General features: G+C 42.5%; 1 long non-coding RNA gene across 12 annotated transcripts in view; it reads left to right on the top strand.

The window, feature by feature from the left end:
- The window catches only part of LOC114452717 (uncharacterized), a 42,831-nt gene extending 16,061 nt beyond the window's left edge, over positions 1–26,770 (top strand). For 3 of the 12 annotated variants that reach the window (XR_003672304.1, XR_003672331.1, XR_003672337.1), the window contains 3 exons: positions 7,409–7,497; positions 13,361–13,456; positions 23,042–26,770. This is a non-coding gene — a long non-coding RNA (uncharacterized LOC114452717). Of the gene's footprint in view, positions 1–795; positions 950–1,069; positions 1,114–1,219; positions 1,281–4,988; positions 5,115–7,408; positions 7,498–13,360; positions 13,457–23,041 lie in introns of those variants that run through there. The other 9 variants (XR_003672311.1, XR_003672325.1, XR_003672307.1 and 6 more) reach the window with 9 other exon arrangements.
- Positions 26,771–27,549: the final 779 nt, after the last annotated feature.

Below are 27,549 nucleotides of genomic sequence, written 5' to 3'. Positions count from 1 at the left end.
TGATTCACTGACTCTGTTCATCTGTGATTCACTGACTCACTGACTTAATCTGTTGTTCATGTGTGTAGTCACAGTGAGTCAACACTAGAAACTAAAGAATAATACATAGGTAGAAACTTCCTACATACATATCACAGGGAGACTATGTAGGACTGTGATCAGATTAGATTTCGGACCACCTTCCTGCATACATCTGCAGATTGATCAGTTAACACTGACATTGGCAATGATTCTACTTTTAGTATGCAATGACAAACCTGCTAGTATGAAAATCAGCTAACTAGCTGAATTGTCATGTGACTATTGTTCAGAAGAACATCTTATTTGCACCACATTGACACTCAAAGATCTGGTGTATCATGCTGCACAAAAATTGCATATTCATTAGAATATACTTACTACCATTAGAACTTTAGAAAAAAACATGTCTGTTTTTGTCTTGGATTGTGTCTGAAGTGATGGTGACCTGATGGTCTAAGGTATTGGTGTCACTTCTCTAGCACCTCGTTTCCAGTCTCCTCACACACACCACACTCTTCACTGGTCTTCCCTTGCCCTTTTTTTAGCGTTATCCACTTGCGACCTAAATGTAGTGACAGGTGCATCCATGGCCCCTCTGTTTTGCTGCTTGCTATAATAAAAAAACAGATTGCACCATACTCCTGAAGGAACAACAAGTTGAGTAATATCACTGACAGGTTGCTGAGGCTCCGCCCCGCATGTTGGTTATTGGCTCACCTGATCCTAATATTTGCATGTTAGCCAATAAGATGCCCCGTTGTGGCTGTTGACATGTTTTAAAGGATGCTTTCACAGTTATTCTAAGAAAAAAAAATCTGACTGCTTGAGGGACTTTCCTCCATCTCATGCTCAGAAAAAGCTGATGAGGTCGACTGATCATTCTTTATTACAGGAGTTATTGTGATGTCAAACTGGCTGAGCCATGCAGGTAATTACATTTTCTCCCCTGTGCTCATCTTTAATATTTGAGTGTATTTATGTGTGTGAGGGTTAGACCCTGACCTCAGATACATCATCTTTCTCTGCCTGGTTGCTATGATTCATCCAGTCAGCCAGGTGAACGCTTCAAAAGACACCACACACACCAGATATGTGCGTGTATACGTAAGCACAGTGGATTACTTAGAACTGCTTGTTTGTGGTCGGTGAGTGGGACTGTCTGTGAGTCCTGTTCCTCTTTTCATTCATGATTGTGCAGGCAGAGTGAGCGGAGAGGAGGGGAGATTATAAAACCAGAGGAGATGGAAGAACATCCTGCCGTGAGTATTCTGAGAGCATGCAGGCTGTTTTGTCTGCTTGGTGGCTGTTTTTTAAGCTGTTATTTAAAGATCAGAGTGTCTTGTCCGGTGCCGCACTGTGTTTTTCTGTCCCTCTGAGGCAGCAGGGTGTCAGGGTCAAAGTGCACACGTGTTCTGAGGAAGCATCCTTGTAGATCAGTGTGCTCAGGCTACAGGTTTGTGTGTTTTTAATGTCTCTACCTGGTGCTCCGTGAGTTAATTTGCTCAGAGGAAGGTAATTATTTGATCAGCTGAGGCTTTCATGTGCTTCATAGTTATACTTGTTAATAAGCTACAAAATGGAGGAAGTTGGTATATGTAATGTTTTTTTTTCTTAGCTGATACATAAACTCTGCATCATGCAACAAATTAAGAGCACTAGTGTTGCCGTAATTCATATACTTTTGCATGATTTTTATGCTAATTGAGACCAGATAAGATCAGCAAGGTGTTAGTCCTCCAAGTCAGGTGACTTGGCATGTCAAGTCAGGTGACTTGGCATGTCAAGTTCTCAAACCTCAATTACTGTAGTTTAGGACAACAAAATGAGGACAAAAATCCATGCATTCATCCATTTAGAGCCCCCGATTTACTGAACATGCGCGTCTTTGGTTAATCAGAGGAAGCCAGAGTACTCAACAAACGTACAAAAACAAACGTAGAAACATCAGCAAACTTCACACCAGAAACCTTCTTGGTAACCACTGCACCACCATGTAGTCAAAAAACAAAATGTGTTAAAACTCATAACTCCTGTCAGAAAGAAAATTATGATCAGAGAGTATTTCACATTATGGGGAAGGCTGGGTTGAAATATCTCATTTATGGAAAAAAAGATGCCACGGAACCAGAGTCAGAGGAGATCGAGAGCTGTAGTCTACGATTCAGCACTGATCTCTACCATCAACTGCAACCCTGTTGTTGCTATTACTTTTCCTTCTTTACAATTAAAGAGTAAATGTGATCAGCCAGCATTGACTGAGAGCCTATAAAAGGTTTGGTACAGTTTAATGTGAGTTCAGTGTGTGCTTGGACAACCTTCAACTATGTGCAAAGTTCAGTTCCACAAAGGTGTGCAGCTGTGTTTCCTCTGATGAGTTAAAAAGAACCTCATGATGCAGTTACATGCTCTTTGTGAAAGCCTCAGTCAGTTAGATATCAGCCATAACTTCACTCAGACATGAAAGTTGTAGCTTTTTTCAAATGCTTTTCCTCGTTAATGTAGCACCCATCAGTGGGAGTGACAGAAAGTGAGCAATAAGAGTATTATTGCAATGAGTACTGAGCATCGTAGATACTCAGTTATGCTATGAGTCAGACTTCTGGTTTGCAGTGTGTGACAGAAAGACAGTGTTAACGGCCACCAGCCTGTTCTGAATCCACATATACATCTTTCTGTATCTCTATTACTTACATATTTAATCATAAAAAGCCCCTAACAGAGGGATTTTCATCTGATAGAACAGATTGGGGCCACATTACAAATAACTGTATTAGAGCCTACAGTCTTTCTGTTAGTGTAGGTTTCACTAATAATAGTGTAATAACTAGAAATATAGTTTTTACTATTCGGGCACTAGAGTCAGGCTGAGGTTATGAGCAAGTGGCAACCATTACATCTGTCAATCAAGGCAAAACTCCTTTCTAACATACTGTCAGGATCAAAGTCTAAATTCAGTTCCAACATTGGTGATGCCACAGCATGCTGACTCATTCTGTAGTTCAGCAAAGTGAGGCACTTCTTTCTGGACAGTCTACCACGAACAGAAAATGTATGTGAGTTTCTTCCACAGATTTGTTTTGCGTTATGGTTGTTACGGTGGCATATCTGGCATGACTTCTGATTTGTGTGGAAAGTTTTGGGAGCCATTCAGCTGAGTTTGACATACTAATGTTGCTTTTTCCACTGCAGGAACCAACAGGACATATTAGCCCCTTTGTGCATGTGTTTCTGCAGGAACTCTTCCAGGGCTGTTCTCTAAAAGGAACAAAACACAACAGCAGTTGGTTAAACAGTGTTTTAGTTTCCAGATCAGAACAATTACAGAAGGGAAGAAGATACAGAATGATGTGAATGTGAAAAAAGATCTATAAAGTCCGGAGCAATTGACATTTATTATATCAGCTTCTTAGCCTTGTGGACCAGACAGGCGAAAGGCAAGGTGTTTTTGAGTGCAGGAACTGATCAACTAATCAACCCATTCTGGATGTGGAGGAAGAGTGAAGGTGTCATCCGGTTGTATTATTAGGACATCCTTCTATCATGATGTCGGTGCATTGTCTCATTGGTTTCACTTAGGTAAATTAGCCAGTTAGCCACTGTCTGCTATCATAAGCCCATCCATTAATGATGGACTGATTAACATTAAAGAAAAGTAGGAAAACTTTGCATGCTGTCAGCTAGTTTTATCAGTTAAAATTCACAGTAAAAAGGGATTTCCTTGTTTTAATGCCTTACAGTGTGTTATCTTTATTTTACATCCAAGTGAGCACAGAGCCTCCATTCCAGCACAGTTCAGAACAGTTGCCTTACCAAAAAAAATATTACCCAAACCCAGGCTACAGGGACCGACCATATCACTTCATTGGAGTCAGTACGAACATGGAAGAATTACACAATGCTATCTGAAATTACACAATGTTCCAAACTAGCAGCTACAGCAACAGACCATAGTGGGCTGGAGCTGGAGGAATAATGTCAGGATTATCAGATTGCCAGAAGTTGTTAAACTTTCTTCTCCAGTCTCCCCCTGATGTCGACCATTTATGCTAATTCAGTATGCCCACACGGCGTACTGACTCACCATGTGAAGGTTCAGGGTGCTTTCAAAAGAAAGTCAACTGATTCAAATCTGAAGGTAAACATACCCAAGTTTCTTTCAGAAAAATCCTAGCAGATATGAAACTGTGACAACTAGTGCAAAATGAACACATGTGAGTATTTTAATCAAATATTAGGGGGTTTCCCCTTCATGTCAGAGCAGCAGGTAAAATCTAGAGTGTATTTTCAAAAGTTAACCACAGTGGTTACCTCAGCTGAAAAAAAAAAACCTGTCATTTATCAAATGCTTTCTGGGGAATTATGAAAATAGCAGAATCGACTGGAGGGGAACATTATGAAACATACGTACTTAACATCTAGAATGAGGAATAACACAAAACAGATGAGTTTCAGAGAGCGGGCTGTTGTTGTGTGTATTAAAGTCCCACCCACTCTCAATCTTTTGCCAAAACAAATAGCCACAAAGGTGAAACGGCAAGAAAGGCACAAAAATGTGTGTGTACATCTGTGTGTTTGACAGAGGGGAAAGGGGCCAGCTGTGTGTGTGTGTTGTGCAGTCTGAGGTTCGGGTCGATGCCAGGAAGCACATTCTTTGGCAGCATCCACAGCTGCTGTCAGACGCCACTCAGAACACGATGTACGCCGCTCTGGATGGAGCAAAAGCAGAACCCTGAGATCAAACACACAGTTCTGATTTGGCATTGTCACGGTGCTGTGTTTACATCACTAACTAAAACCATAGTGTCATATTTAGCATCGGCAGTGACTACCCTCCTTGCAGTGGTCACGTTAACACTGTGTGTTGCATTACATTAACACCAATGGCTGTGACAGCCCCCTCAGCCATTGTAATGCTCGCTCTCTCTGACTTTGGTTCTCTCTCTATGGTCTTTGTCTCTCAAACTCAGGGGATAAATGTCTCTGAGTCCAAGGGCAACAGGAACAACGCCACCACTGTGTCGCTCTGCATCAAGAGCCTGTGTGCTCCCTGCTGGCCCTGCTCCACTGCGCTGCCTGTCAGTCACACTCTGCAGGTTGGTCGCCTCAGTGTGGGAAACTAGCAGTCAGCAATGCACTGCCACGGGTGACTTTACATTGACTTTAAAAACCCCATCTGCCGATACCCCACTGAGTGATTTATACTGACGACACTGAGGCTAAAATTAAGCTCTCCACACTTGAAACCTGTGTTGTATGTTGCACACGTTTTAGTTTCTGCTTGGAACTTACGTTTCCATTAGAACATCACACGACTTTTAACTTAATAATAATAATAATAATAATGCATTGGTCTTATATTGCGCTTTTCTGCTCTGTTGGGCAGGCACTCAAAGCGCTTACATTGAGATGCATTATTCTTTCACACCACATTCACACAGTGGCAGTGGTAAGCTACCAGTGGTAGCCACAGCTCCCCTGGGGGAGACTGATGGAGACGTGGCTGCCAAGGTGCGCCTACGGCCTCTCCGACCACCGCCGATTCATTCATACGCATTCATACACCAGTGAGTGCACTGGAGGCAATGCGGGTAAAGTGCCTTGCCCAAGGACACACAACAAATGAAAACAAAACTTACTCTTCAGAAAGCTGGCAGTAGAAAACAGAATTTAATGTGCGTTTTTTACCAGTCGTGTTTATTTGAATATTCAAAAGTTGTTCAACAAAGGCCTGATAATGACGCTAACACAGAGGCGCCAAATTGCAGTTCCTTCAGTGGCCACTTGAGCTTCTCTCTGTCTTTCTAAAAGCGAATGAGCTGTTTTGAGTGACAGGTGGGTCATCAGATGCTAGCTGTCTCATTTTCACTACACTCTAATTGCAGGTGAGGCAGTGTTAGAAAATGCCAAGATGGCAACCGCCACTTCCTCCCACAGCTAGCAGCTCTGCGTTAGGAAATCTGCCTTTGGTGGTGTCACAGAAGATTTGTCCACCTTACATACAGTTAACTTTTGATAGACAAAAAAGTGATCTTTAAATGACACCAATCTGACAATAATGCGTGTCTAAGAGCATTTATTTATCTACTACCATATAGTACAACACATAATATCACAACAATATTATCTTCCACAGTTTAAAGTTTGTTTTAGGAGCTGGTACAGTTTGCTGTTGCATTTGGATACAGTAAAATGTGTAGAACCTACAGTTCTGACTGAACACACAGTGTTCATAACGCAGAAGCTCAGGCAGTGCTGCCCCTGTGCACTGCTTTGGGGATACATACAGTCTTTGAGGTGTGTGCATATTTCAAAGCATGTTACTGTTATGTTAACATCTGGTCATAAAAACACTGGCATCTGAGTTTAAATAGCCCCTAAAGCAATGTCATGATAGGCTGTGAGGTAATGAAGCCACCAGAAGGAAGGATTCACATCCTAATCCAATCAAGGATGACAGGAAGTTAAAAGTGACGTGCTTAAAGCTGTATTTTTGCACACTGGTGACCTCAAGTGTCAGCAGGAAGTAAGTGCTGTTTACATACTATTTTGATGTATTGCACTTGTAAAACTCAGTGGTCATGAATTCCTGTGGTATCAGATCATTTAGTGGCCCCTGACCTGTACAGTGGCCCTCTGCTTACATTGCACATATTTGTCTTTATTTTGTGTAATGCAGAAGTATGTAGACATATAGAACTATTTGGTATAGATCGCCTTTTATTTAAAATCCTGCTCCTCTCCCTCGTCTTCTCTCTGTGTGACTAGAAAAAGGGTGTTGTGGTGATGTGGAGACACTTGCTAACTACCAGCCTGCTTGCTAAAAACTAGCTTGGTCTAAATAAGAACATCAATGTAAAGGTATAGGCTGGATTTTTGATTAAAAACATAAAAAGTGTCTCTGTTTTGTTAGTGGGAAAATCGTCTAAAAAGACATATTATCACCATGATATAAGCAAAAGTCCATGACATCTCTCGCCTCCCTGCTCGGTCTGATATCATCTGCTTTGAGATACATAAACAGGCAGCAGAGAGGAGGTTAAAGGTCGGAGATGATGATGACATTCCTGTAGACTGACATGTAAGAGAGAGGCGCTGTAGTAAACACATATGGAAATCAGATCTGAGCGGAGATGCAGATAAATGACTCTGTTAATCTGTTTACAGCAGGCGTGTGCGGGTAATTCATGGCTTCTCTTCTCGTCTTGTGTGTTTATGTTGATCGGCTTTTATGTAACATCTACATCTTTTTATTTTTTCCTCTGGGGCAGCAAGGCTGGCTGGCTGGCTGGCTGACTGGCTGCTGATCAAGGGCAGGCGGTAAAGAGATGCTGTCCATTTCACAGCGACTTCTTATGTAACCATGTGGTCTGTCTCTCTCTCTCTGCAGGCTCTGCTGGATGTAAATGTATGCTGCAGATACCTTTGGGCTTCACATCAGTAAGCGGGATTGGAATAATTCCTTGCTGGGGAAAAAAGGTCTGAATCTTTCTCTTTCTATGTGTGTGTGTGTTTGTACTTTGAATTCCTTGCAATCATGTTTCCGATTCAGGGAAATTCAGATTACACATTTGGGTCCAAGTGTTGTGCCTCTTTGCACTCCACCTCTCTGGACCAAAGTGTTTACCTGGTTGTGGAATGAAAAGAATGTGTGCGTGTGGGCGAACAGCGTGATCCTACATGTTGTGAAAGACTTGTGTGTTTCTCTGGCCCTTACAAACTGCAACACTCCCTCTTGCTGTGAACTTTGCCTCCTCACTGCATTGTGTGGCGTTTACAGCCTTATTCTGGTGAGGGTGTGTGCAAGTTTTCTCCCTGGAGTCACCTGACAGTGATGTATGCTGGCCGGCACACGAGCGGTATGGGGGGATGAAAACTGTGATAAATGGAGGAAGATGAGTGAAAGGAGGAAATGAGGAGCATGAAAGCTGTTGCGCTGAGGTCTTGTTTTAGTAGGTGTTTCCTCACTTCAACTTGAAAGTCAATGACATTAGAACAAATATGTCGATGTCTTTTCTGTTCTGTTCACCCTTGAAGTACGTTGGGGGCCTTTCTGTGTGGCCTTGTAGTACAGGACAAAGCAGGTTCATAAAATGGATGGATGGCTAGTTGCCATTAGCTTCTGTCTATGCTAGACCAATTAAGCTAAGGCTGCGCTAAGCTAAGCTAGAGAAAGAGAAAGAGATTTTGACAACACAATGTGATGGGCGGTCATGTGGGTGAACACTACACAAAATAACACAAACAAAAAAATACTGTTATGCCAACAGACAGCAAGCAGCTTCCAGCATAAAGGAAACCAGAAGGTCTGGATATAAAATATGGATATCATGTAATGTGGTGTAATGATTGGTGGTGAATCAGGTAAAAGGTCATGATGAATGTAGGACACACACTCAGATACAACATGCATCAGAATTCCTCCTCTCACTAGTCAAAGCGATGGCCTTCACTGAATTCCTAATCTCTAGCTCACTTCCTATTGTGCACCAGCACCTGTCAAATACACACAAACTCCCCCCCCAACACACACAGCAGCCCGCAGTGAGTGAGGGTAAACCACAGGTATGCGTTTTAAGTTTTAATGTGTTCTGTGGTTTGAAACTAAAGCCATGAAGTTTGTATATGATGTGTAGTTAAGATCTCTCGCTCTCTCTCTCTCTCTCTCACACACACACTGAGAGGGAGAGGGGGAGCTTTCTGTTTCTTGCCTGTTGAGTCAGAGCTGGTATGACGACACTTGTAGTGGTGTTACACTAATGACAGTGCACTCACATACACATTAGCCTCTGGTGGGAGTGTGTCGCACACAGTGATACTCTGTGTTGAAGGGAACGGGACAGGATGGACCACAGACGCAGCAGGGATCTTCTAGCTGTGAGTGTTTGTGTATTTATTATTCTGTAGGTTTACAGTATTGTTTCACGTCATGAGGCTACAGTGGGGACCAATTCAAATCAGTGGTGAAGGAAGTACATAAATATTTCATTGAAAGTGTAATTATATACCAAAAATATGCTTTTTTGTAGTATTAGATATATCTGTCTGGCGCTACTAACAAAAAATAAGGGTTCTTCATGTTATTTTATGACCACAAGGGACAGAAAAAGGTTTGTTTACTGTATTCTGATTGGTCGATCTGCTGATACTGGGTGGAGCTTGGTCTTCAGTGCCACTTGATGTGACATCAGCTTCATAAGAACTCAGAAGAAGTTGCGAGGTAGATTTTCTGATAAAGTTTAGATCATTTTTATTGCTAACTGGAAACATGCTAGCAATAGTTAATTGTTTATTTCTTAGACGTGGTTTAAATACAAGACGTATTCACCACATGTAACATCCACTGAGGTGTATATCAACACACAGTGTTATGCTTCGTTTTCTGCCAAAATGTTGCAGCCATAGCTCAGATTAGATTAGATTATCCTGTAGCTGCTACAGAATTATTTAGGTTACCCAAACGTTGACCATTCACACATTCTTTGGACATTATCCTGACAGTATAGGAAACATCTGTTGGAGAAGGGTTTGCTTTAAACGGAGCCTCAAGCAAGCCTCAAGAGCAAACGGAGTAATCTAGCTTTGCTGCTTAAGTCTCTTTGGTTCGCTGCTGGTTACTGCAAAGTTGCAGCCTTATTTCAGTTGAACATCTTGGCCGGCCTCTCGTTGTCTCTTAGGCACAGTTTGTTGACTCATAGCACTTTGCCTCCTCATGTTTTGCCAGTGTTCCTGGAATCTGACCAGTGTTTGTGAATGGCTGAGAGCGCTGGGTGTGGCCCCCTGCTGTACCTTTGCCCTGCACTGCAACCACATCAAATTCTGAACAGCATTATCTCCACCCACACACGAAAAACACACATAGGGACAGCACTGTTTCCTCTATGTTGTTGTCGATTACCTGTGTGTATGTGTGTGGTGATGCTGGTGTGGTGGAGGGAGGTTTGAGGAAGGCCTCATTCCGTCAGAAGGTGAATCTCTGCGGGGGGTAAACTAGAGTTCGGCCTCATTAGCGAGAACCCAGTTCATCGCTCAGGTCACACATGTGCAGTCTCTCCCTCTCTCTTAGACACACTCTCCTAAAAGTCAAGACACAGCTGTGTGTGTGTGTGTGTGTAGCCATGGATCATGCTCTCTAATTGGAGACACAGCTCCTGTTCTCCTGCTCTCACCTTCTCTGAGCAGCTGTATTTATGTTTACTGCTGTGACCCAGATACCTGAGAAACCTGCTGCAGACAGATCATTGTGGCTGGTTAAAGGGACAGGTCAACCCAAAAGCCCAACTCTAGCTCTGGTTTAGAGCTTGTTTTGTGCTGTTCTTGAAGATGTTCAAACTTGGGTTGGAACCAGTGTGCCACTCCTGTAGCCTGTATGCCTCACCAGAGTGGGGAAGGGGAGACAAAACCAGCTTTGTGAACACCAAAATAATAAGTTGCGCTCAAATGAATGGGGATCATCCATTAGCTTTGCTTTTGGGGAATAATTTCAAAGGAATAGTGTTTCATACAGATTACACAACAGTTTTAAAGTCACTTTATTCTAAACTAACCTACAATAAGACTGTTAATTGTAGTCCACTGGGATACAGAATTCTGTCTCAGGATGCCCCCCCCCCCTTAAATTTCCAGCCTTCTCTACCATGCCAGAGTAAACAGGTATACACTCTTTGACCTCTCAAGTCCACTCTGGTTAAATTACTCATTTTTAAGGTGAGAGTGACCAGTGTTGTCTGTACAGAGATTAGTGTGGCCATGAACAAGCCCAGTAACCCACAGAGAGGGCATGTGAACCACATCCGCTTTCCCACAATGCCCTGTGTGTGTGTGCAGAGGGGAGGGAAGAGGGGGGAGCCCACTTGGACAGAACCACTCTTTGCCTATGACATTGCCATGGAGACGGAGGCTTCATTCCTTCTCCTGCTGTTTGCCATTCAGTTCATATGTTGGAGGCTAACAGAGCACAAGGAGAGTTATTTGACCACCAAGTGGGGATGTGGTGCGTGTGGCCCTGCTGGGCAGCCCAGTGGGCAGAGTAACTCTGACTGGGTTGTGGGTTCAATTCCATGAAGTCATATCTTAGTCAGAGCATTTTCTCTGGGTATTCCCTCTGATCCTTCCGGCATTGTTGGGATCCTGTCCAGCTGCCTGGAAAATTAGAACTCTCTCTCTTTCTCTCTCTCTCTCTCTCTCTCACACACACACAATCAAACTGTTGCTGTAGGGTGCAAAGTGTGCATCCTGAAGTCAAGGAAATGCTGACAGAGAAACAGAGACAGAAGGATTGGGAGGGAAAGTGTAGCTAGGTCAGATATATACACACACACACACACACACACACACACACACACTCCCAGGACCCCCCTCCTACACACCTACAATATGCACACACACACACACACACTGCCAAACCTAGTTCACTTGTATGTGGGTGTGTGCTTCCACTGCTTTACTCACATTTTTGGGCTAGTTTCAAGGAAACACACCCACTTTGTTTCGTAGGACAGGATACACACACACAGAAAGAGAAAGAGAGAGAGTGTGTGCTGTAATTGTCACTGTTAGGACACATCCATGGTGAGGAACTACCACTTGAAGCAGCTGTTCAGTCAGAGGATGTAAGATGTGGAAAAACTTTGAAGAAACGGAAGGATTTTGTATGTCAGGGAAGGAGCCAGAAGGAGACGAGCAGACAGGCACACACCTACCGTATACTCACACTCACACACACACCATGGCACAGGAGATGGTGAGTTCAAATGGCATACAACATGCCTCCTTTTTTTAATGTGTGATGCAGATCTGATGATTGGCTGTAGCTTGTTTGCAGGAGTGTGTGTCACCGCTGCCCCATGCAACAACCCACCTGGGTTTGTTTACCTGCCTGTGTGCTTTTCCCACATGAACTCACATCAGTGGAAGGTAACAGGACCTGCCAGGCTCCGATCCACCCCTGCCATAAACAATTAACCAGCCACGTCTCAATAATGCTGTGTTCTTGTCTTTGGAATAATGACAGGTAGACAACACGGGGATACAGAAAAAGAGAGGTTGTTGAGGCAGGTGGAGGATATGTCTGTGTGTGTTAAGAGGTTGAGAAGGGAGAAAGTCTGGGAGTCTTGATGAGAAGCCAAATGCCGGTAGGGAGAGAAACTTTTTTTCCCCTCTTGGATGAAGCTGCAGGTTAGAACAGAAACAATGACAGACTTTGTTTACCTACTACAGCAGTGTGATTGACTGTGACTGTGATTTGTATATGTGGTTAGCTTTAGGCATGAAAACTACATGGTTAAGTTTAGACATTTAAAACATTCAACTGTCATTGAAAGATAAGTAAAACATGCAGATTAAAAAATGAAGGCTCCTTGATGAACTTCACAAGATATTTTTGTGATATTCCTGTGCTATTTTGTAAGATGACTTTGCTGATCGTTTGCATTCGGTAACTTCACTTCCTAAGTGTCATATGACTAGCTTTAAAACCTGATATACTCCATTCATTTGATTCAAACAAGGGATTTTCCACAGATTGAGCTCATCATGTTATAATGCATTTGTTTGACTGCCCAACCTTCATCTCACACTACCTGCTCAGCCAGTCCAAGGCAAAAAAAAAATCAGTCTTGATAATATGCTTTAAACCCAACAAAGTCTGACACCTGACCATTATTATGCGTCAAAGGAGTGCCCTCAGACAGCAGCCGTGGTGTGACGTGCGCCTGCTTTGCATCATTTCCTGCCAGGCTGGGAGCTGGCAGTAGCCACGCCAAACACTTTGTTTAAGTTGGAAGTAGCGGCCCGAGAGCATGTGTCACAGAGGGGTGTGTTTATGTGCTGTGGCGGGCGTTAACTTGCTGTGAGGGAGCCTTTGACTCCGCAGCTCTCAGTGGAAGGACAAGCTGTGATCTCATCCGGCTATTCCGTGCCTGTATGTGTGGTCGTACTGCTGGCGGTTTTTGTCAAAATATCTTTTAAGTTCTTAATGAGGCTGTATAGGAGGGACATTATTGTGAAGCCATTTCAATGGTCCAGGTGCTGATCCTGGCTCAGACCAGTCTAACACAGCGTGACCAATGTGTAAGGGCCATTCCTGGAATCAGATGGTGTTATGTTTTCATATGCTCTGGAGGGAAGGAAATATTATATGAAGGGATCAGCAATTGCCACAAGTTTTAAATGACACAAAAGATAATACTTCCTCAATTACAGATCAGTAATGGATCTGGAGTAATAATGCCAGAAAGACAACTTCTGTGGATTAGGTTTAATGTGCTGGTCACCTGTTATTGATGATACATAATGGAGGTGTGGCCAACTAACAGTCTTCCTGTTCTCTCTGTCCATGCAGAGTCAAGAGAAGACCAAGCAGAGATGAAGTGATATCACTACACTGGAAAAAAGCAAAGGGAAAAACTCACGATCAGCTGACTGAAACCTAAACACAGTAAGTTATGTTAAGATATATTTTTGTGTATGTATTGTATGCTAGTTATTCCTTTCTAACATGACAGAATTGCATTGTCCTATTGGTGTTACCCACTAATAAGATCACAGGAACCGATGACTGTTCATGCCCATGTGTTTGGCAGTACTTGGAGTCTCCTCTGTCTTTGCATCCATTGTTCTCTTTATTTGTCTCATATATTGTTCATGTAATGAAGAATTATGACCATGCTGACTAAAACCGGAAACTGTTCACAACGCCCCGTCAGTAGCTATCACTCCATCATCAAGCCATGTTGCCATCATAGTTGTCTCAGAAAGCAGAGTCAGATGGAGGGGTGGCTTATTAGACCCACAGTTCCTGTTTCCATGCAACTAGACAGACTTTTTTGTTCTACTTACACCCTCACATCTCAAATTAGACACAGGGTTATGACGTTTGACACCAGTGCCGGCTGACACTTTCTTAAACACAATGAATGTCATGACAAAGTAACAGCCTGCATGTGTAGTTTGAATGACTCAGCATGGTGGATGTGAAGTATGTTGTTGGTTCTTTTAAGTTTCATTATAACAGCTGAAAGGTCACAATCAGTAGTTTCAGACGGGATTAGTGATATTTCATTTTTGGTGCATCCTTATTCTCTTCAGATTCAGACCAATCAAAGTACTGTAAGAAAATACAATCCAATAGGACTGCAGCTTATTGGTCCATTTATGGTATCATATTTGGTGCAGTGTGCATTACTCATGATGGAGTTCAAATCTCCGAAGTTTTGTACTTGGAACTTGGAGGCTTAGGGGCTTATCAGTGAGAATTACTTATGACTTAAAAAATGACTGGATCTTACCTGTGCCGATGCGTAATGCAACCCAGAGTCAACAGGTCCAAACTCTGCAGGTTTGAAAATGTCAGAGGAAAGTAAAGTGTATTACTTCTTCAGACGTTATGAAACAACACCTCCTGAAGCTTCAAACCTCTGTTATATGCATGACTGTTCCTCTGTGTTGTCAGCACTGCTTTTGAACCCGATAATGGGTTCCTACACGCCCACAGCTGCTGATTGACGGATGACATTTATGAATCCCAGCTGGTGATCGCTGAGCCATATGTGGGTTGCGTTCGTCTTATTTAATCCCTGACAAGTTGTTCTGCTTAGGTTTGTATTAACAGATATTGGCTGATGCAGGGTGATAATTATTAATGAAGATATAGATCTAAATAAAAAATGCTGCCTACATGGAGGCATTCTTCTTCAGGTGTGAAACTGAACTCTCCTGTGACCTGATGGGTACCTTTTGTATCTTTGCTGTCTGAGATCTAGCTTGACATGATAGGCATGATGGATTTTGGCACACAAGACCCTACTGTCATTATTAAATTGCCCAGCATGGTCACTGGTTGCTTGAAAAATGTGTTCAGTGGAACTCATGGTTTGAATTACTGAACAAACACTGCTTGGCTTTGAAGGAAAGCATCACTTTCGAGCAGAGTGAAGAAGTGGTGTGTGAACCAAATGTAATTATACTGTAAAGACCCATGTTCTGGTTGTAGTAGTCTTCAAACAGGGAGACCTACATTTATAATTTCCAAATCGCTCAATATGGCTGAATTTAAAAGGACATTCACTTTCTGGATTTAAATATTTCAACACCAACAGATTTACAACTTTATAAAATCAACAGAAAGTAAGGTTAGGTAAGTAAGTAGTAAGATTCCAGCAGTCAACCTGTTCCAGAAGTTGCTGGGAGTGGTTTCACAGTAGATCAAGGGCTGAGGCTTTGAGTCTTTGACATTGTTTTTTAAGCCTTTGCCAAAAATCCTGACACAGTTTGTTGCATACAAATACACAGGAAGTTAGTCCAGTGTGCAAAGGCACCATGCATGAAAATCTTTAAATGACTAAACGAACAAAAGCAAGCCTGAGCAGAGCTGCTGGAATGGATGCTTATATCCACCTATTCCTCCCTGTCACTCCAGCCAAGAGGCAGCACAGTGGGTGTGGACTGATCCATCACACTGTAAGGTGCAGTGACAGCTCAACAAAAGGATTTCTGTAACTTGTTTGCAGCTTGACATGGAAAATTGGACAGTTAATAAATATATCAAGCCTTCCTCCTAGGTGAATACAGCTCATTCCACATTCACAGATCTTTTCTTTATAAAAGAGATGGCGAGAGCGCTGCCAGAATTTACTGAAAGCAGATCTTTCATTTGCACTCAGACTGTTTACACTCTTGCCAACAGACCTTTACATGAATCTTTCACCAGCAATAGACAATCGCCTACACTTCCTAACATAACACCCACAGTCAGATATCAGGGAGTCTGTTTGGAATTGGGGCATATTTGGTTTTGGATAAAGAGCTCGTAGCAGTGATGCATCAGAGAGCAGACAGGAGATTCCAGGAACGTAACAGCTCTTACTGTAACACCGCCGCTCATTTGTGGAAGCTGACATGGCACCAAGCCAAGAAGGAAGCAGAGCAGAAGTTAAAGATTTACAAGTCTTGCTTGTGGTTAGTGCTTTTGCTGGCAAACTCTCTGTGTATGTGTGTGTGCAGCCTTAATGCATTCATCACATGGCTGCTGCATGTCTGCCCGGCAGCAAGGCCGGAGTGTTTGAGTTACGTGACAAGGTTCTTTTGGCACCACATTGTGAGTAGGGGCAGTTCTTTGTAATTTATTTGTGTGTGACTCACTGTTTTGTGGGCCTGAGGAGAAGTGTGTCAGACTTGAAAAACAACTGCAGTGCAGTCCAGATTGGTCTCAGGGGAGTTTGAAGTGTGTGATCATAGCGCATGTGTGTGTGCTGTGAGCTAGTTAAAGGGTTTTGGGGATGAGTAGGCGCTGTTATTGGTAGGGAATGACTAACCTTCTTTACTGTAAGTGGGTGATGTGTAACGATTAAATCATGAATCCCCCCCCCCCCAAACCAAACCCCATTCCAATCCAAGAGAGCGGCATCCTCTAAACTCTTATATCAACCTGTTTTTAGCTTTGACAACATCTAATCTCACCCCCTCCTCCAGGGTGACACCTCTCTATCCATCCAAACATCAGTCAGATATGAGAGTTTTTTCATGCTCCCATTGATGCTTTTTTCCTTCTGCTTCCTGGCAGTGTGTGTCCCTCTTGAGTAAGAGGTGAAAAGCTTGCCCTCCTTCCCCTCCTCCTCTCCTCCTTAAAGACTGTTTTCCAGTTAACTTCAGATCTATGAGCAGCTACACGCTGCTATTTTTACCCCACTTCAAATTGGCCTGTTAAGATTGTTTATCTGCGTCCAGGGAGGAAGGCCTCTCGGCCAAGCTGGCCGGCTGGCTGGCCGCCGTGGCACTGGGAGTGGACTGGAGTTGTGATCCGTTCCCGGAACCAAGCCCAAACAAAGCCAGATGTTTGAAATTCTCCAGAATTGTTTTGTCCTGTGTACTTTTTCAAAATGGAAAAAAAAAGGGGGGGGGGGTACGTCACTCTTGTTTGTGTTGTAGAGGAGCAGGATCTGTGAGGCTGATCCTGGTGCAGCCTTTTTCTGCAGGGAATTATTGATGGCCCATGGTCTGAGGTCTTTATTCAGATGAAAATCAATGCTAGCTTTGCCTCTTAATTTGTGCCAGTCATGTAGACTGTCTGTGTTATCCAGTCCTCATGGCATTTTGCTGCCCTTTATCTTTTTGCCTGATTACACTGACTTTTTCTTCATTTAATTCAAAGTACTTCGACAGTGAACTGAGGTTCATGTATTTATGATGATAAGGGGAGGGTTTGAGTGACTTCTTGATGTTCTATCTAGTGGTAGGATCAGGTCACAGCTTCCTTTCACGGCATCATATAAGGATTTACTCACATAATGTTTCCTCCACAAACCTTAGGGTACAAAGCTCATGTTTCTGACTCCAAAAGCAGGTTGTATTTGTGATTCTAAAGGGCCTGCTGAGGAATGACAACTAGCGTTTGTCAATGGATTGTTTTGAATACCAAGGTCATGATCATGATCTGGAAAGACACATTACTGTTGAGTTGTCTAATGTTGTTTCTTTGGCCCATTGAAACCACATCTGTCATTATACTGGACTGCACTGCAGGCCACAGGAGATATATTAATATTTGTAATATGTGCTTCTCCCATGTAACATGGACAGCATGCAAGGCACTGAGAACACAAACTCACACTAATTCAAATCCATGAACTATGTGCTGATAGGTGAACCATAAGCTGGTTTGGATTCCTATGAGGAAGCACAGGGAATATTTAAATCTTTACTCTTTCACTCATTTTAGAGTTGTGTCACCAGCACAGACACTGTTTGCTCTGCTTCATTGAAAGCAGAGACATGAAATGATTTAGTCACTTCTGCTGCACCTGCACAATGTGGCAGAGAATCTGAAGGTGCCACGGTGATGAGATGTATCCTGTGGAGGAACATCTAAGGAACAGCAACAGGAGGAACGCTGGCAGGAATTAGCCACTATTCTGCTTGGTTTGCTTTATAAATAATGCTAGCAAACACACACCTACATCACTCAGAGATGTAAAACTTAATTGACAGATGTCAACGGTTGGAAAATCATATATACTGTACATACAGTGCAAGCACTCTTGTCATTGTTTGAAGACTGGACTGTACAGTGTGAGCAAGTACTTAGGGAACTTTGGAGCTGAAAAGTTGTACCGTGCAAGCCCAGCTTTAGCTGTAATAACAGCCTGTGAGACTTATTTTTAGTTCACTTAATTGTCTGCTGACATGCTAACCACTACTTACCAGATTGTGTTTCATTTATTGATCTGATTGGTTGAAGCCTGTAACAGATATTGACTGTCATACTTCCTTAGTTGGACTGCTCCTTTAAAGTCCAATATGTCAAGGCCAGGTTAGATTTCTCATGATACTTCAATGAGGACATACCTTTATGTATAATTTTGTGCCACATTTGTATGTGTACAGATGATTGTTAAGGCTTTGTCAATGCAGATGATATACACATATACTGTTAAATTTTTCACTGTGAATTTACAGTAAAATACTGGCTAATAATTGCATTACTTTCACAGTAATATCACAGTAATTTACCAGGAATATATCACAGTAAATTACTGTGATATATTCCTGGTAAATTACTTTACCAGTAAATACTACTTAAATAAATACTACTTATTACTGTAAATATTTTACAGTAAAATATTGTGAATATTTCACACTAATTTCCACTAAAATTACAGCTATATACTGTAACTTTACAGCTACAGCAGCAATGTAATCACTGTGATAAAGCTGTATGTAGCTGTGAAATTACAGCAAAATGATGTTCACAGTAATTTACTGTGAAAACATCGATTACAGTATCATATTGTAAATAGTGCAGTACAATATTGTAACACAAAAATACAGTAATTTGTTGTGACACATTACAGTTAAATGTTGTAAAATCCTGGTAATATCTTACAGTGTACTTAATACTACAAAATTCTCTGAACCAAGGACCCAGTTCTAGGTCAGATTCCAGACATATTGGAGCAGTGTTTACTTGGCATCTTATAAATGCAGCCTTGAAATGACCTTGATTTGTAAAATGATAAGATAAATGATCAACTGATGTTTTAGAGAAGCAGATTATCTCTAGTAGATTGTCACACAGCTGTATGTAATGAAGTGCATTCAGGGCACAGTTGGGGTGGGACCTACTGGTAAGATTTGTGAGTATTTAGCCATGATCGTTATAGACATGGAGCTGTTCTCTGCTTTGTCAGCTGGTTACTTTTAGCTCTGGTTCCTGTGTGTCAGCTGACACCCAGTAACAGCAAAAAGAAGACTCAGTTGTCATATTCATGTCATCTGTGGTTTCCCACTTCACCTTTTAATTATGAGCTACAGTACACCGCACCATGACATATTCAATTTAATTCAGCTTTATTTATACAGCACTTTTTACAATTAGAAAATTGTTTCAAGGCGCTTCACAGACACCAAGAGCCTCCCTTAATGGAAGAAATCTTGAGCAGGAACCGGCTCATAAGGAAGAACCATTCTGCTGACAGTGGGCCGGGTAGAGGAGGAGAAGAAGAGGTATTCATGATGATATAGAGTTCATGAATAAATGTTAAGCTGTAAGACTCTGGTTTCTTGTAAAGCAGTGTGTCTTTGTGTGTGTGTGTGTGTGTGCATACGCTCCTTAGCTGGGATTGATGCTCTTGGTTGCCGCCATCAGCACCACTTCCATTAGCATAACTCTGCACACGCCTGCCTCCCTCTGGGCTTTTACTCTGCACGACCTCCGCCTGAACCGCTGCACTGACACACATTAACACACACAGGAACCCTCGGCTATATGCGCAGCATGAGCCGCTTTATGGTAATGTCGCCGATGCGAGGAACAGCAGCAGTCTGTCTCACACCCTGACATTTATCCATAAATCCAGGCATTGGTTAACAGTAATGAAAGGCGTGAGAAAGATAAAGTGTACCCAGAGTTGAGGCATTAAACCTGCTGGAGGGCTTGGATTGTTCATCATGGTTTGATATACCTTAGCACACATTGGGCTGCTAGATTTTAACGTTGCTGTACGTATTAGACTGGGGAGGGTGTTATCAATGGACGCAATAAGGATATACCACATATTTCAGAATCCCTAGATATCCGTTTTTTTTTTTTACATTTTAATTGGTTAATGGAGAATTATTATGGATAGTATAACTCTAAACTTTGTAAGTCATGTTTTTGGCCATTATAAATACAATATGTAACATAACTGCAAGACCAGCTGTTGTTCATCAGTTCATTTGCTCAGTTGTTCATTTGCTCCTCAATGCATGAAAGGCAGCATTCAGTGGGTTTATCAGACCCTTGCCTTGAAAACAGTTATGTGGGAGTAATGCTACTGCTAGAGACAACACTGATAAGCATGGCTGTGCACCAAAGTCCAAAACAGTAAACTTCTGTTTACCACACAACCAAAACAATCATATGAAATAGAGCAGTATGTATAGAGTGCAGCTGGCTGATAAGAGTGACACAAAACATGTGATCATGTGTTCAGTTGTTATTCTGATAGCTGACAGCTTTAAGTTCTGGCTGTTGTTTGTTGTGGGGTGGTCACACCAGACGTGTATTCTTAGAATATACCTCTAAACAAAAAGTACAGGTATATTCTAAGGTACCAAGCTGTTTTTCGCCCTGTGTAAAGACGAAGCAATATTTTTTGTGGAAATGTTTGGTGTTGTCTTTTTGCTGTCTCATACAATACTAATGTTTGCCTCAACACAGCCTTAGTCATTGTTGCAAACACTGGCTCATATTGGGCTGAATACAAATAACAGCCGAGCCAGCTACTGTACACTGTGGCTGTTGTCAGTGATAGGGTGAGGGAGGCCTGCGCCGCTCATTACAGTGAAAGAGCTTCAAACAGCACAACAGGCATCAGATAACAGCTAGAGCTTATGCACCTCGTACAGCACGTACTAATGCTAACATGCTAAGCAGTCACTCTCCCATGCTACAGACACCTGTAAGCTGCAGCTGGTTTCCCAATGATATATGTTTGAGTGTGTGCCAGCGTTCCCTCCCAGATCCCTGGAAGTAAAAGAAGAAGTTAGCAGCAGTGTATTAGAGCTCTTTAAGGAATTATTGGTTCAATCATTAGCTGCAGTTAACTGCTCTGTGTTTCATCTGTTAAAGAACACTGCTGCCTCTGTATGGCATATTTGCTTCCTCGTGTCAGTGTCAAACCACTTTCTTTTTCCTGGAACACGTATGAACAATAAGACGACTCATGAGGGGGGGGGGGTTCTTTACGGGAAAGGAGGATCAGTGTCAGGTCATCAGCCCTCAGGTTCCGGACCTGTCTGACTTTAGTAGAGTCACAAGAGCATAGGATGATGAATGTTTTTTAATGCTGCATGTGCACCCAAGTCTGTCATCTCTGTTACAGGAACAATTAAAGGGGTTCATTCCACAGAACGACCTCCTTTCGAAAAATAAATGATACTCAAAGTATTAGTGCCAAAACTGGAGCCAGGGATTTTTTTTGTTTATTTTACTTACAACAAATCAATGCTAAAAGAATTATAAGTGAATACAGGTGCCATTGCCTGTCCCAGATCTATATATAAGCCTAATCGTAGACAATAAAAGCGCGGTTATTGCTTTAAATCTGGGTGAGAGGCAGAGTACATCCTGGACAGGTCCATCGCAGGGCAACATACACAGACAAACAACCATCACACACTCTGTGGCCAAATTAGAGTCACCAATTAACCTTACAATCACCTTTAGAATGTGGCAGGGGAGGCGCAAGAGATAGCATGCAAACTCCACACAGAAAGGCCCCAGCCAGAATCAAACCACTAACTTTCCTGCTGTGAGGCAACAGTGCTAACCACTGCACTGGACCACCGTACTGCCCAAAAGGGGCCAAACATGTTTTATGAGGTCTCTCTGACCCTTACCTTTAGACCATTAAATTCACTGCTTGAGCCCAAGAACACAGTTGAGACAAATCTAAAGAAATTACCTACATTCAGAATTAAGATGGCTGACCAGGCTAGTCAGTGCTGTCACTAGCCAGTGATGTTCAAATAAGTAGATGTTGGTGGTGGTATTAAATGTTAGCTAGTTCCCAGAAATGCATCACTTGGCATCATTTCCTTAGCTGTCACATGCCACTTAGATTACTCGCTTTGTCCTCTATCTCTCTTTTATAATGTCCAACACTGACAACGGTCATCCCATAGACAAAGGCAATTTCTGACAACAATAATCTATGCAAAGAGGTGATCCTGATTTCACTCTCTGTTGTTTCACATTGATACTGCATCTCATTGGTTGGTGAAGCTGCAATGAAGCTGCTATCTAGCCACATATAAAATAATATATATAGCATTTCTTTAATTAGACAATGTCAGTCATGTGTAATTCTGGCAGCTCACCAGGCAGTACGCAGAAGTTACGTGGATAGGTGGATAAACCCATTTTTTGGTGCATCCTTGTCCTTGGGTTATACCACGTTCTGGCGGGTGGTTTGATTAGAAGACACAGAGTTTTATTTGTCCCTGGGCAAGAAACCATGTGATTTTTTTTAAATTGGTTTTAGGTGATAGAGTGTTGCTCTGATCTATCTTCTGCCTTTCAGTGAAACTTGTCATGTCTAAACACAATAAAATACCCTTTTTTGTGTGCGACTCTCACACTTGCTCTTCGTTTCTCACCTTAAGGGGTGTGATGATGTGGCCTGCGGCAGGTGGTGCAGACAGTGGTTCCGCAGTGTGACTAATAGTTGCGGCTAAACGGCGTGAACATCCTGTGCATCTGTTTGATTAATGCTGCCCCCCCCCATCCTACGCTCACCTTCCCTTCTATCCATCCATTCATCTGTCCCTCCCTAGAGGTTATCACAGTGCATATGAAGCCGGGAGTTTTCATGATTCAGAGGAAAACAAACACCAGAAAAAATAGACGTGTTATGAAAGAGGTCGGCGCAGTGGAATATTGCACCATGACTCAGCAGAACTGGAGCCAGGGGAGGAGAAAATAAATCTTATATAAAGTCACAATCATCAACATTTAACGTCATTTCTACCTCTCTCCTTGCAGGCACAGAGGCAGCCCGGCTTGAGTGGCAGGGAGGATGACATCACCAGCGGCCGTGGGAGCCTGGAGCCTGCCATTCATGACAGCGGTGTGTCTGTGTGTCACTTCCTGGGAGAGAATAGAACAGGAAGCTGGAGTGAGAACCCACAGCCCTCACCTCCACAAGGAAGCCTTTCTCCCCCGAGAGCAGAAAAAGGAGGGGTGTGTGTGTGTGTGTGTCCGTCACTCAGTCCTGCATTCATGCTACAGAGAGATGTTGCTGGTTAAGAATTTGTTTAAGCCACAGAGAGACAGCTTGTGGTCATTTTTTTCTTCTGTCTGGGTCAGAGGTCAAAGCAGTGGTCCTGTGGAGACTGGGGCCAAAATAACACTCGGCATGATGGTGCTGTCTTAGATCAGTACTAAACAGGTACTACAAAGACAGAAAGGGGGAGACACACTGCTGAGAGTGTGCATGTTTGCATCCCACTGGAAGTGACCTTGTTACAAATGGTTTGTGTGCTGGCTGATGCTGTTTATTCCCTGCTGCTGCTGCACTGGCCCTGACCTTTGACCTCCCTTACCTACAGTATCTACTTGCAGGAGTAACTACATAGGCCAACATGGGCGCTTCTATGTGTAATGCCGCCATCTTGTGCCTCAATGTAGAATTACATAACTCACTGCCTTTATCATATTTGACAGCTTGACAAAACATCGTGCTGAGAGTTGAAGCACCTCTCAGCATGAGGTCATACTCTCCTTACTCTCCTTTTACCTAACAGTATGATGTCATCAGAGCCCCAAATAGTAATTTTCCAATATGGATATGCTGATTGTCACACTTCAGATCACCTGACACCCATCTCAATAGTCACTGGGACAATGTGGAGCATTTACAGTAGCTTTGTTGTCATGACAACCTGATTGGTTATGTAAGTACTGGGTGCCAGTTCTCACAAGCAGTGCTGTACAGAGGTCTTTGTGCTGCGACATGAGACACCACACACACAGTCAGTGTATGTACATTACCCGATACTTGTCACAATACAGCCACTTTCATAAGTCATTTAATCCTGTGTTGGGAATGAGTGGGAAGAATTTGCCAGCTGGGTGACATTCTCAGATTGCTGATTACATGAGATAAGACCTCTTTGATTTTGTTAATTGTATTTCCTCCTACAAGTAAATTTAAAGCAAATCAAAAGTGTTAAAAAAAACATTTTAATTACGAAACTGCAAGGTTGTCGGAACGTCTACGTATGCAAAGAATTATCAGCTTAGTAAATTAGCCTTCTTTTAATCCAATCCAATCCAATATAATACTTAAACCATATAGTACACATTTAAAGAATCTTCTTTTTTCAGATTATTATGTCATTATCAATTCTTATTTAAAACTCCAACATACTGCAACCTATAAAGAGAGTTTCCATTATAGGCCGATTGCTAATATCAGGACAGGCACAGTCAGTCGTATTCAGCTGTTAAGTGAGCTGTGGTTAGAGCTGAGGGGTGTGTACAGTACACTCTTGAATACTAATGTGTGTACATACATTCATTTGTTCCCTCACACGGGGCTTTCTGCTCTGCTGTCATGTGATTCTTGTCTTTTCTTTCCCAGCAGTGATGGCAGCGAGGCTGTAAGCATCTTTACTTACTCTGTGTTTGTAATGTCTAAAATAACAGCATGCTTCAGTACATACCTGACAACAGCCACCATCAGTTTCTCAGTGTGCTGGGTTGTGACGTTTGTTCTATTTGAATACCTCTGCGCTGTTAGAGGAGACTTTTCACGTGTCAGCCACTCATGACAAGGTGCTGCCGTGACGATGTCGCAGCAACAGTGCATCTGACAGCTGTCACATTTGAGGCAGACTTCCTGTAGGTAAAAAGCGCCGTCACGTTTTACCTCCTCTGACAGAATGACACGTGGACGTACTGCAGGAGAGAAAAGGCTGACCTGACCTGACTAACAGGGCTGTGTGAGTCTGTGACGCACGCCTGAATGGCATGTCATGGTCGCCTTTGGTGTTGTGGTGGTTGTTATTGTCACAGTAAAACAGCTACAAATTGGACATTGTGCGTGCTAAAAGGCATCAAAGGCACATAAATCTCAATGCTGACTAGCTTTTGTTGTTTTTTCCTGGTTCTTCCGTGGATCATGAAGCTTGTATCCAGCACTCCTCTGTCTGTGTATGGCCCACAGCTTTCCTGAAAACAAAACCAAATGATGCCATTCAACAACATGCTGCTGCAGACAGCAGCTCCATCTGCTGTCCCTGTCTGGCCCTGACCTATCCCAGCTGGCAGTGCACGACTCGGCCGTGTGGCAGTATCTTCTTCCTACTGATGCCTAATTCCTCTGCACTGTCTTCTGCTCATATAAATATTCTGTGATGAGAATGTGAACAATGTCATTTGTAGCCTCGGCTGCAGGAGTTAAAGTGTGCTGTCCTGTTTCTACAATTGTGAGGCTCTCATGCTGAATCCTTTACAGCTGATGTCATTGAAGTGATTAGATCTGACACACCTGTGCTGGGCAGCTCAGACAGATGGCTGCAGGTGAGCTGAACTCCTGCACACTTTGACACAGCAGTCTGGTGTAGCTGCACTCTTGTGTACTGCAGCTAAGCTAACTGGCTGTTAATTAATCTCATAAAAGGTACGGTAAGTCAAAAAAGTTCAATTTTCTTCCCATTAATTTCCCACATTTTTCTTTATTTATCCTTGAACTGTGTTTAGAACAGGTGGTGGTGGTAAATTGGACATTGGCAAACAGGACAAAAAATAAGCCGTCTAGTCTGTTTTGTAAGACAATGAAGTATAGATGAGGGTCTAAAGTTCACCTCACCGCTGCAGCTGTGATCACAGAACATCTTCCCCCAGAAGCTGGTTTCACATGGTGGTTTAGATGTGTGTTCCCGTTGTCTAGCACCATTTGAAATCAGTGTTCTTGGGGACAGCAGGACAGCTCCAGCAGTGAGTGAGCCTCAGGAGAACGAGAACAGGACACCCCCCCCCCCCCACCTCCTCTTGTCTCCACTCAAAGATAACTGATTTCCTCTGGTGCTTAGAGCCCACTGCAGCCTTCTAGCACCATTTGAAATCGGTTATAAAACTGTGGATCACTGCCTCTGTGAGTCATCAACAATTCAAATAAGGAGAAGACCACTGGGAGAGACTGAAGAGTGCTCAAAGATGTTGTTGTTTTATTTGTGTGCCACCCGTTCACTTTGTCGATTCAGCAGTGATGTTAAAGCCTTTACAGTGAAATGCTGTTATATGTATATATTTTCCCCCCAGAATTATAAACATCTTCAGCTTGAGTAAACGTGAAACTGTCAGCCTCACTATTCTATACGAGCCCTTCTGATCATTGTGTCAATTTATTAAACATTTACCAGTTTCATGCGTGTTTAAGCAGTCCCTTTAGAAAATTATGAGTGAGTAAGAAACATGTGGATTCACAGCTTTCCATGTTATCCAATAACCTTGTGAAGTTGCTGTTTGCTGTGTTGTGACTGGTCTGGGGGTTGGTCCTGAATTAAATGAAAATTATAAGGACTACTACCGGTATGTTTCCAAAAACTGTTCTTTTTCCTTTAGTCAACACAAAAGCAAATGTCCCACTACAAATGTAATTTGGTGATGTCATTAGATACCACAGGGTGGCAGCATTGGCTGTACACTAAGGCCTCTCCTGACTCACTGCAGTGTTACTTCTAAATAAATTAAGCAAAGTAAAAAACATTGCTGGGGTGGTCTTTTTTTTTAAGTGCAAACTTTTTGCAGATATTTCCTGTACAACAATGTAGACTAGGTCTTTATTGTTATTGTAGAACAAAGTACAAATATTGTCACCACTTGTCCTTCAGCACATTCTGAGATGTCCTGACTTATTGTAGGCTGCTTAGTTGATGCATGTAGCTATGTTTTTGCACACATGCTCTTTGAGTGCATAGTATTTTTGGTGTATAGTATGACGTTCGAAACATTAGTTTGTAAGTAAATGCATATTGTAATTGAGCTCATTACACTTGACACAAAACTTGTAGAAAATTACAGTGAATGGTGATTTATAATTTACTAACATCACTACAGCGTTTTACGTTGTTTTCTTACACTTTCCCTCAAGTTGAACTACTGTAGCCCCGCCCTCTTATCTTAATATCCTAGCAACGCGTTCTACTGCCCTTCTCTCATTGGTTAACCTTTGGATTTCCGCCATATTCAAAAAAATAGTCACGAGTTTCTGCTATTGTTAGATTTATTGTTATGATTCCCATTAACCCTTTCAAGGAACACACAATCTAAAAAGCAAGTCTAATCATTCAAATGGGTGAAACCGCTGACGTCCAAGCTCCCCTTTCGACCTCAGAAAAATTGAAAAGCCAGCCGAGTGCCGTGAACTTAAAGAGAAAGCTTTCGGCTGATGAAGCCTGCTCACTTGAGAACAACAGCAGGACATTGAGACGGTAAGTCCTCGTGTATTTCTGTTCAGATTCTAGAACTAAAGTCACAAAACTACC

The sequence above is a fragment of the Parambassis ranga genome, chromosome 2 (assembly GCF_900634625.1).
Source record: "Parambassis ranga chromosome 2, fParRan2.1, whole genome shotgun sequence".
NCBI classification, from domain to species: Eukaryota; Metazoa; Chordata; class Actinopteri; family Ambassidae; genus Parambassis; species Parambassis ranga.
This window is presented reverse-complemented; position numbering and strand designations above follow the sequence as displayed.